The sequence below is a fragment of the Lactuca virosa genome, chromosome 4, assembly GCF_052849685.1.
Source record: "Lactuca virosa cultivar CGN04683 chromosome 4, Lactuca_virosa_CGN04683_v6, whole genome shotgun sequence".
In the NCBI taxonomy this organism is placed as follows: domain Eukaryota; kingdom Viridiplantae; phylum Streptophyta; class Magnoliopsida; order Asterales; family Asteraceae; genus Lactuca; species Lactuca virosa.
Genome location: NC_136429.1, coordinates 513,678,697 through 513,687,690, shown reverse-complemented (window position 1 = coordinate 513,687,690; position 8,994 = coordinate 513,678,697).

Here is an 8,994-nt window from a genome sequence, read left to right as displayed (position 1 = left end):
AAACATGACGTCCTCCACCCCTAAACGTTTCCGCCGTTCCGGTTTTGGGGTGTGACATATTGGTATCAGAGCATTGTTTATAGTGAACTAAGTATATCAACCGATAAAAGATATACAACTATAAATACAATGGGGCTTAAGTGCTCTGAATAATGATATATTTTTAGAATATAACTATAGTTTATAAAAATATACCTACTTGCTTATACATGTACATAATAGAACTAGTATCACGAGGAGAACAGAACTAAAGTATTTAAAGGTTGGACACTGTCGTCAACCTGAACAGTTATGTAATCATAGCTAGGATCAATATAGCCTGATCAACTATATTCATTCGAGATGTGACCGACATGTGTTTGGGAATGATGTGGTGTTGCAACAGTGTTAAAACTTACCTGAACACCAGTCAAGAGAACACCAGAACAAGTACATCCAGAGTTAGAATACTATAGGAGTATTTTAGTCCATATAAATAACTTAAGTGATAACCTAAAAAGACCCTTACAGATAAGTCTATAATCTTGAAAGGCATATTCCTAAAGTTTTATATATAATTAAGATCTTATAGACTTAGAATCGGTGGCCTACGCTTCGCTATCCATTCCTCTTAAGGGTGTAGTGTTGGAGTAGGATCACTTATTCGAAGGTCTATTTAATCTTCAATTATATACAAACTTGTGTACCTTGTACAATTATAGGAGGACTCTGTAAGGATCACCCCATAAAGTTACCTTAAAGCTCATAGATTCTTTAGTCACTCTCATTCTCGCACGACAAACCCAGATAGATGTAACCACTTCCTCATAGTAGGCAACAGAAGAGTCCAGGAGGAACAAGAACAAGTTCATGATAAGTTTTCAAAGAGGGATCAACCGAAATAACCAAAACGTCTTACACGTCACACTAATAAATAATAATCTGGTTAATTTAATGAGCGAGTGGAAACACTGCTCACATTATTTGTTAAGATTAGTTTCTTATATGCAGCTGGTAACAGTTATTCAGGAAACAGATATTTATTCGAGGATAGTCATTTCAAATTCATAGAGTTTATTAGGTATAGACTCTTTTATGAATTGTTTCTAGAACCCTGTGGAAGTCAGGACCCGATACATCCAGAACTAGGATAACCTTGTCTTTTTAGCTTTCGGCTTGTGTCCATTGCTTTAGACTTATTCTGTCTCATCTTTGTGTTCTTTTAGCAAAGATGCCTCCTCGCAGATCTATCACACGCACTACTTCGATAACTCCAATACCGCATCCTTCGCAAATCGATATGGCAGCTATAAACGCTGCAGTGGCTGCGGCTGTGGGAACAGCCATGGCTCAATATCACTCCATCAGTACCAGTGGAGGTGGAACGCCTACTGATTCTACTCGAGGTGAGGTCCTTGTGCGCTCGAGAGAGTTCTCCTACAAGGACTTCACCAAATGCCAGCCATTGTCCTTTAATGGGACTGAAGGATTCATTGCCCTCATGCAATGGTTCGAGAAAACAGAGTCGATATTCGAAATCTGTTTATGCCCAGAAGGAAGTCAGGTGAATTTTGCTGCCTGCACCTTCTCTGGTAAGGCCCTAACATGGTGGAACAGCCATGTTAAGTCATTGACCCTATCAGTGGCTAATTCAATAGGCTGGGAAAACCTAAAAGAGTTAATGCGGGAGGAATACTGCCCGTTAGGCGAAATTCAAAAACTGGAACAAAAGCTGTGGGATCTCACTATGGTCGGCTCAGACATAGTGACCTACACTGACCGGTTCAGGGAACTAGCAGCTCTATGCCCCGGGATGATTACCTCGGAGAGCAAGAAGATAGAAAGATACATCTGGGGTCTGACTGCTCCGACCCAAGGAAATGTGTTGTCTTCTAACCCAACCACGTTCGATAGTGCTAAACGCCTGACACAGCAACTCATCGACCATGGAGTCCGCCATGGTGTAAAAGTCCCTATTCCCGAACCATCGAGGGACGAGGACTATAATCAGAAGTCGGGGAACAAGAGGAAGAAAAAGCGAACAACACAAGACACCCCGCAAGAGCAACGCGCGAGTACTATGTACGCCGCTACGACGCCTATTGCTTCAGCACCTACCAGTCGATATGCTGGAAACCTTCCGAAGTGTGGAAAGTGCAACTTTCACCACACCGGAGTATGCCGGGAAATGCAGTGTCTGAACTGCCACAGAAAGGGACACACAGTCCGTTTCTGCAGGTCACCGGCTCAACCGATCTCCCAAGTCCTCGGAGCTGAATAAAACCAAGCCTGCTATGGCTGTGGTGAGACTGGACATTTTCAGATGGACTGCCCGATAATAAGGAACTCAAGCGCGGATGGACGCATTCTGATGATCACCACAGGAGAATCTACCCCGGAGTCGTCGACGGGTAGCGGTACGTTTTCCGAAATAGTAATTACTTTTAAAAATTAGTTTATATTCATATAAGATTAAAATTTGGGGATAACACTTAAAAGTAACTATAACAACTCACATGTTGAAATAGGTCACAATATTCAAGAGAACTAAAAGATCCCTTAGAGAAGCTATTATGGCTTACCATATACATCAGGGTTGTGCACAACTAAGATGTAGCAGACTTAGAGTGAGTGACTCCGCTTAGGTACCCATTCCTTAATTGGTTGAGGATTTGAGGAAGAGTTACTCAATCGACTGCCTTGTTCATCTTAAATATTCATAACTTATATATGGTAGGCGATTGTAGTGGTACCAAAGAGGATTATGATATAAAGTATCCCCACCAGTTAGTAGAGCACTTTTGTTTGTATGTATGCGCACATAGTGGTACGATACGTAGGAGTGTTAACTTCAAAGAGAAAACAGGAAACACGGGAACATTTACAAGAGTACATTGTCAAACATACTAGGAGTACAGTATCGAACATACAAGGGATACATCGTCGTATATCAGACGTTTCTTTCATTTGACCAAAACTTTGTTCAGTAAAGAGTCCATTGCTTCCATTCGTCATGAGTTGGCATGGTCCTCACCATACCGAGTTCATATGTTTCTATCGCCTCGATCGGCAAGTTCTCGAAACTTTTGTCCTTCGTATCGAAAGTCTGACCTAAACCTCGATTTTATCTTTCGTATTCTAAACCCCGAAGTACTCATGCGAAGAGTACTTTGTCCTCCGAAGCCTTATCATCAGATATCCACAGACCGACATGAAATACCGCTTGTCCAGCAGACCAAGTTCGAGCACAGAGGCTAAGGACGAATACAACCCACCTATTACTATTCAGTGTATACGTGAGGGTGGTATATGATTTTAATTACGCAGATTTAGTATGTGTGTTTCCGCCCTATCTCCTGTTCCTTGTTTGGTTGTGGACCTGGGGCAGAGTTGCACATCCGACCGTCTTACTAACCCTAATTATATACGACTTGTATACACGAGGTAATTATAGATGGACCAAGTATGAATCCTATCATGAACAGAAGGGCAAAGTTGCCAAGTCTACGAGTAGGTATTCTACCAATCAGAAGAGAGCAACCCCAGTAGTAATGCTAAGAAAGCTAATTTCGGGACGAAATTCCTTCTAACGGGGGGATGATGTGACATCCCGAAATTTCTATTCTGTACAACCATTCACTTCAATAGAATTCATAACTGTTTCTGCTAACTTTCACGCTTTTTGGAATCAGTTTGAGTGTTTTAAAGTTAGTACTTCAAGAGATAACTGGAGAGAGGATGCCCTAGGGTTTATTGTGCAAAAATAAAGTCCCAAGACTCCAAGAGTTTGGAGTTTACGGCCTAAACATGGTGTTTACGGCCGTAAACTCTAAGGAGTATAAATATGACACTTAGTCATTTTTATCACTTTTTCACCTTTTCAAGACTAGAACTCAAGATCCTCTCAAGTATCATCCGATTTTCCTTCTTGATCTTCAACTGTGTAAGTGTTTCTTGCCCTAATAAGTTGATATCTTACTTAATCTAGTGATCTTACGTGATTCCATCCTTGAAATCATTCCATTTGTGTAGATCTTCAAGTGTTCTTAGTTTCACCAAGAACACCAAGAACACAGACTAGTGTTCTTGGACTTTTAACACCCTTACAAGCTTCTATATAGTAAGTACTCTTACCTTGGCTTGTTATAAGGCTTGTTACACTTCTTAATCATCTAGAAAACACAAAGAAACACAAGATCATAGGTGTTTACAGTCCAAACATGTTCTTGGACCGTAAACCCTAATGAAAGGGCCATTGTGTGCCCTAGTCCCTTACCAAGCCTTGGATACTAGTCTAGATCTCATCCTTGAAGTGCTTAGGACCTTAAACATCAAAAAGACCATGAACCATTAGAGTTTACGGCCGTAAACACATGGAGAAATGGTCCATGGGCCGTAAACTCCATAAAGGGTTGAAATGATGCCACAATCACTTCCTAAGGCTTAGACTTGAAGTAGGATGCTTCTTTATGGCTTATGAAACTTCAAAACACAAAATGGTAGAAGTACCATGGGTTTACGGCCATAAACTCATGGGTTTACGACCGTAAACTTCATGAGAGTTGGTCCCAAAACCCATGGTGCTTCTACCATTTTGTGTTTTGAAGTTTCATAAGCCATAAAGAAGCATCCTACTTCAAGTCTAAGCCTTAGGAAGTGATTGTGGCATCATTTCACCCCTTTATGGAGTTTACGGCCCATGGACCATTTCTCCATGTGTTTACGGCCGTAAAATCTAATGGTTCATGGTATTTTTGATGTTTAAGGTCCTAAGCACTTCAAGGATGGGATCTAGACTAGTATCCAAGGCTTGGTAAGGGACTAGGGCACACAATGACCCTTTCATCAGGGTTTACGGTCCAAGAACATGTTTGGACCGTAAACACCTTTGATCTTGTGTTTCTTTGTGTTTTCAAAATGATTAAGAAGTGTAACAAGTCTTGTAACAAGCCAAGGTAAGAGTACTTACTATATAGAAGCTTGTAAGGGTATTAAAAGTCCAAGAACACTAGTGTGTGTTCTTGGTGAAACTAAGAACACTTGAAGATCTACACAAATGGAATGATTTCACGGATGGAATCATGTAAGATCACTAGATTAAGTAAGATATCAACTTATTAGGGCAAGAAACACTTACACAGTTGAAGATCAAGAAGGAAAATCGGATGATACTTGAGAGGATCTTGAGTTCTAGTCTTGAAAAGGTGAAAAAGTGATAAAAATGACTAAGTGTCATATTTATACTCCTTAGAGTTTACGGCCGTAAACACCATGTTTAGGCCATAAAATCCAAACTCTTGGAGTTTTGGGACTCTATTGTTGCACAATAAACCCTAGGGCATCCTCTCTCCAGTTATCTCTTGAAGTACTAACTTTAAAACACTCAAACTGATTCCAAAAACCTTGAAATTTAGCAGAAACAGTTCTGACTTCTATTGAAGTGAATGGTTGTACAGAATAGAAATTTCGGGTTGTCACACTTAATTTAATGTTTTTGATAAAATCAATCATCACTTAAGCTATTTCATATTTCTGTCTAAGAAAGAAAACCCAAGTAAATCTTAAAAAACATCAACAATAACAAGTATGTACTTCGTTTTATTGAGAGACTCAACAGTCAAAGGACCAAACAAGTCTATGTGTAGAAGTTCCAATGGTTCGACAATCTTGGAATCAATTTAGTTTGTATGACATTAACGATGTTGTTTACCCTCTCTGCGTGCAACACACAATGAATCGTTATCAAACTTCAAAACAGGTAAACCACAAACAATATCATTTAAAACAAGTTTATTTAATTTAAAACTGAGATGAGAAAGCCTTAAATGCCAAAGCCAACTGAGATCAGATGATGCTTTCAGTAGTAGGCAAACTGAGGGACGGCCCACTATAGGTTTTGTAAGTCCCAAAACTATGAACCAACTAGTGACCGAATAAGCTAAACAAAGGCGGAATCAATGCAAAGCAAATCAAGAACAAGAAGCGAAATCAATCCAATGCACACAAATATATTCAAGAAATCGTCTAGTACAATGGAGCCTTCACAATGCTATGATAGAAAACGCTAGCTGAAATCTGGCCATACAAGTCTCCTTATATAGGGAACACAAATGAACAAGCAAACTCACAACCGAAAACACCAAGGGACCGAAATCAAGGCTGATTTCGGTCCAACCAACCAAAAACACAAAATAAGCCCTAACAAAGAATAATAAAGCCTACAAAATATATATGCCTAGAACAAACCAACAAAATAGGTCCTAAGAATCTCCCCCTTGGTTTGATGCTATCTTGATCTCAAGGCATGCCAACGATCAGCACATCTGAGCTTCCCATAGCACCTGCCCACATCCTCTTGTTTATGATTTCAGCAACCATACCAGTGAATTCTTTGGCAGCAGCCTCCAAAATATCATCTTTGACCATGATCTGATGCTCTGCCAAAGTACGGATATCACGCTCACCAAACTGTAAGAGATCCTTCGCTTCAAGAAGACGAATAACACCACCAGTCGGAAGCTTGATGACGGCAGTGGCTGTGGCCTCATCAAAAACCCAATATTCCATATTACGTAGAGAACAGTCAAGTGACTGGTGAATAATAGGAATTTGCTTCATCTGCTTTGTGGGAGGCCACATCACATTCTTCATGGTTCGGTTGGTGTTGGGATCAAATAGACCTTTGACTATCTTTAGTAAAGAATATGCAGTCTTCATCCCATCGAACTTTCTCTTCACTTGACTCTCCGAGAAGAGCTTGAATTCAGTTCCACGAGGGTCATTCGATGGGTTGTGGAAGGGAGCACTAGCTGATTCTGTAAGATCAACTTTAGTCCAAGAACTAAAGTCATTTTCATGCTCGTAGTACTCCACTTTTCCACTATATCTTTTGACCGCCCAAATATTCTTCTTGTCATGAAATCCCCACACCTTTATACCCAACCGATCGACGTACTTAGTTAAGAATCTCCTTTTACCGAGCTCAGTGACACTAACTCGAGGCCGATCTCCACGAAAATTTTAATTGGATTCTTTCATGAAAAGCAATTGACCTTTTCCTTGAGTTTTGGCTTGCCTCTGAGTTCACTTCAAGATTACTTTGGGATCAGCATTAGCAGGTTCATTATCAAATCGGTCAACAATATGAGTTGCACGGGCTTGAAGAGGAACATCTTGTGGTGCTTGGGCAGGTACACTTGGGGAGGCATTGACTGCTTCAGGCTCACTGAAAGATGTTTTGAATTTGTCACCAAATTCACTAATTAGCTTATTCTTTAAATCAAAGTATCCGACAGTGAGAGCACCAAGATTTAGCTGTAGATCAGAAATCTGTTTTGACTTTTGAGAATTTTCACTTTCAAGCTCGAAAATTCTAACGTCCAGAGTTCCAATCAAAACATCTTTCTCAATAAGCTTTTGATTTAAAACCCCAATCTCTTCCTCGAGCTCAAAAATTGTTGGATCTTCATTATCGAAGCTCCTTGCACCAATTGATATGCCTTTGCCTTTGGGTGCAGGATCAACACTTTCTCGGGCAACAAACGTGGAAAGCCTCTCAGAAGCGGCATCATACGCAGGTTGAGGGGCCGAAGAACCACCAGGAGCTGAAGAGCTATCTGGTTCAAAAGATGCAAAACTAGGCCCCTCATCCAAAATTAGGCTCTCGACTTGAACTGGTTGGACTAGTACATTGGTTGCGGTTGGCTGTTGAGCTGGTAGAGTTTATTCTCTAATGAGCACTCCCGGCCTAAGATCATCACGTCTGCGCTTAAGAGGCGGCTGGGAGGCTTGAAACTCTTCAAGATCACTATCAAATGGAATAATGTTTGGAGTAGCAACTGATCGGGGAGGAATTCATGCAGTTGAATCCAATTGAGCTATAATCTATGCCATCTGAGCGGGCGTTTGAATTGGCAGCTTGAGAATGTTAGTTTCTCCCTCGGTCTCTGTTGGAGAACTCACAACGTCATTGACTTCATCAACATCAAAAAACGAACGAAAGTCATCATCACTAACTTCAAAATCAAACGTGAAATCTTCATCATTAAAACCCAGTAGATCACTCTCATCAATCCCTTCTCCTTCATCAACATCATCATCAACATTAAGAACAGGCACATGTTCCTCTGCCATAATTGCCACAGGGGAAGTGACAGCAGGAACAACTTCAGGCTCATGAACAGGAATATCTTGAAGAACAAGAGCTTCTTCGATCTCAGCAAATTTTCCAAATTTTACTAAAGGGCTTGTTCCCCGGAACACAACCTTTTAGCCCTTGCGATTCTGTTTCATCAAGCCAAAAGTGTTTGGACCCAAGGATTTCATATCCAAAGTTTCACCTGTCCTTTCCAAATCGGGATATAGATCATCAAAGATCATTTGTAGAAACCTTGGGTACATCAAGAATACATCCTTCTTTTTCCATTGTAGGTTGCTCTTCATCTCATTGAACACAATTCTTGAAAAATTGAAGTCCAAATCCATGATGAGAGCAACGATGGCACCCGTAGATGACTGGGAGATCTCATCCGCTCCCCCTTTTCTGCCTGAAATGCATATCATGAAAGTGTGAGCAAGGAAGCGCCATTAGGGAGGGAGTAGCTTCTTCAAGGTTGGAGGAAATGTTCCTTCATAGCACATTCTTTCAAGAACCTCCCTAATCTGAGAAGCAGGAATTTCAGTCGGGGATCCTGGCTGATCTCCAAATCGAAGAAGTTCTCGAATGGTTTTTTCAGACACAATAATTTTCTCCCCCTTTATTGTTGACTCAACAGTGCCTTTGCCATCTGCTCCTGCATTATTGAGAGAGGCTTTATCCCATAACTCACTCACTTACTCTTTATAAATGACAGGATTTGCTCGAAGAGCGTGAGTGATCCTGCAATTGTTTAGACCATGAACCATGGACCTAAACTCAACCAACGTAAAACAGGCTCGAATTGGGCTTGAAATTGGTCAAAATTAAGTAGATTTGGGTCAAAATGGTCACAGTTCAATTAAATTTGGTCCATTTAC